Genomic DNA, 2,715 nt, shown 5'->3' with positions numbered 1-2,715 from the left:
ATATAGATGAGCAAAACATTATTCCTAGAAAACATGAAAATCTTAAAACGGGCGCCTTGATGAAGATATTAGAAGTACCGATTTTGAGACTTTTTTTCATGGATTGTATTATGGGTAAAAAGAGTTTTTCTTAAATGTTTGGAATTTAATTTAAAATAAATTAAATTCTTATTGAAAAAATCAATGTTTGTATAATTATTTATTAACTAAATAAAAATAAAGCACCATATTCTTTAAGAAAAGAAAAGAAACCCACTATTGATGAGATTTAAGTGTGTTAATTTTGTATTGTTTTAATTTGAAGCATTAATGATTTCTCAAACAAAAGTATTTTTGATTGTTCAATTTTTTTATTTAAATCAAAATGATTCATTATAAATAATTATAGAATCAATAATTCAAGAAAGTAAATTGCTAATTAAAAAAATAATTCATTATATACCTGATAACACCTAGATTACAAATATTTTCTTTGATATTAATTGAACATATTTCTATTTTCTTGTTATTAGAAAGAAAGTTTATGTAATTACTGAACTTATGGTAATGCAATTGTCTGCTTATTATATCAGAATTGATTAATAAACATTTTCTTCTGGTGTGTAGTCCAAGAAAATGTTGTTCTGATCATTTTTATATCGCTCAAATAATTTTAGTTGTTTAACTGAAATAAGAAGCTAAGCTGAGATAAATATTGGCAGTTAATGTGCTAATTGGGTGAGTTTTATCTTTCCCCGTTTCTTTTTATCGGCTGATTCAACTTTAAATGTACTTTACAGTATACCTGAACAAAATATTTTAACTTCAGATTGTTGGTGTTATAAAGCTGTATTTGCTTGTAATTTAATAGTATATCAATGAATAGAAAAATAAATTAAAAGAGATAAAAAACTTAAAATATATAATGGGCCCACTGTCTTTTTAGTAGTAAGCGCTTACTTTATGGGTAAACGCACAACAAGCTTTTATTATAGAGTGTCTTCATGTTATTATTTTAAGATACTTTTTAGGTCTTAATTATCGATACGCCGTCTTTTTTAAAAAATCACAATCTTCGAAACTGATATATTTTCTAAATTTGTCTAGAAAACTATTAATTAGATGTCTGCTAAAGGCCTAGAATAAATTTGGTCCAGTAAATATTGATTGGATTGGGGAAAGTAACATATAAATCCCTTTGAAATTGCGGGGATTTCCACCAAATTTTAATATTAGCCAATAAAGAGCCAGATATCTATTGCAAATTTTTCCATTATATAGTTTGTCTAGCTTTCGGTTGATATTCTGTTTAAAAGATCTACCCAGCACAGATTTTGCAAGCATTTTTAAATAAAAATTGTTTTAATCAGTAAACGTATCATTTAAAAGCAGTATAAAGAGATAAATGTTGTATAAAGCCATATTTATGTCCTTTATTATTAAAAAAGTAATATAAAAGTTACACCTTGCCTAATATTTTAACATATTTAATTTATTACAGCAAAATTAAATTCTCTAAATTTTATAAATGGAGATTTTAGAGCTATTTTAATAAATATTGCCAGAACCGTTCAGGATTGCGTAAACTCTTCATTATTGAATAGTGTATTCATAAAAGATATTTAGTGGTCATATTTATAGGGGATTAGACGGCCAATATGTTAATTATACCTGCCCTGTGCAACTGAAGCCGGCGTAAACTCTCCATTATTAAAAGGTGTATTCATAAAAGATATTTAGTGGTTATATTTATAGGGGATTACATAACAATAGTATAATTTGAAACTAAAAACCTAAAGTTTACTGAAAGACATATAATTTCTCTAAAACACCCGAATTATTTGAATACGAACTTTTACTCCTTGCCTATATACATTGGGTTCTTTAAATCTGATATCTATTTTTAAAATTCAAGATTTCGTTATTCTACTTCTTAAATTGCGATATCATAAAACTAAAACATGCTTTTTGGACCTTTCCATTCTAACATAATTAAATTTGAAATACAATCATACTTCTTGTAACATTAAAGAAATCTGCTTTGATCAATTTAACCATTAATTCTATGCAGATTTTCGACCTACCAAAATTCTTAATCTCAGTATCAGGTTTGCGGCCAGGTTAATATGATAATTTGTTTAATTATTTTTTTCTAAAACTCTTCCTTAAAGAGTGTGGTAAAATAGGAAATCTTAGATAAAACTACCAGCTAAATGTATTCAAAGAGTTTTAGCTTCAACATTTGTAATTCTTGACAAAACTGCACAACTTCGTATTAAATTATTCTGAGTATGTGTTAATCACATTGAAGAGCTTAAATAAATAGAATACAAACAACACACGATGATTATTTACAATTATGTTAAATAGTAAGCTGGTTAATTAGAAACTCAAATTAGTTGCTTAGATCCCTTGGGTAGTGGCGGCAACAATAACTCCCATGGCAGTAGAAAGCCTACGTAAGCATAGCGCAGGGGTCTGTAGAGAGCCCAAGACAGTGAGGTACTGTCTATAATTAAACTCCTAGTTAAGGTCAATGGGACATTTAGTCCTAAGGCTAGCCGACTGTCGGCAGAGGGATTAAAGCTGGCATAAGGGCCGTGGGGGGTTTACGCAGCAATGCAGTTCCCCGACCGGGTTACAGAGAAACACACGAAGTAAACTAACAAGTATTAACAACTACAGCTTAAATAAATCCAACATTTTTTTAGTTGCTTAGATCCATAAGACAGTGTG

This window comes from Arctopsyche grandis, unplaced genomic scaffold (genome assembly GCF_051622035.1).
Source record: "Arctopsyche grandis isolate Sample6627 unplaced genomic scaffold, ASM5162203v2 HiC_scaffold_161, whole genome shotgun sequence".
NCBI classification, from domain to species: domain Eukaryota; kingdom Metazoa; phylum Arthropoda; class Insecta; order Trichoptera; family Hydropsychidae; genus Arctopsyche; species Arctopsyche grandis.
Note: the sequence above shows the minus strand (reverse complement) of the source record.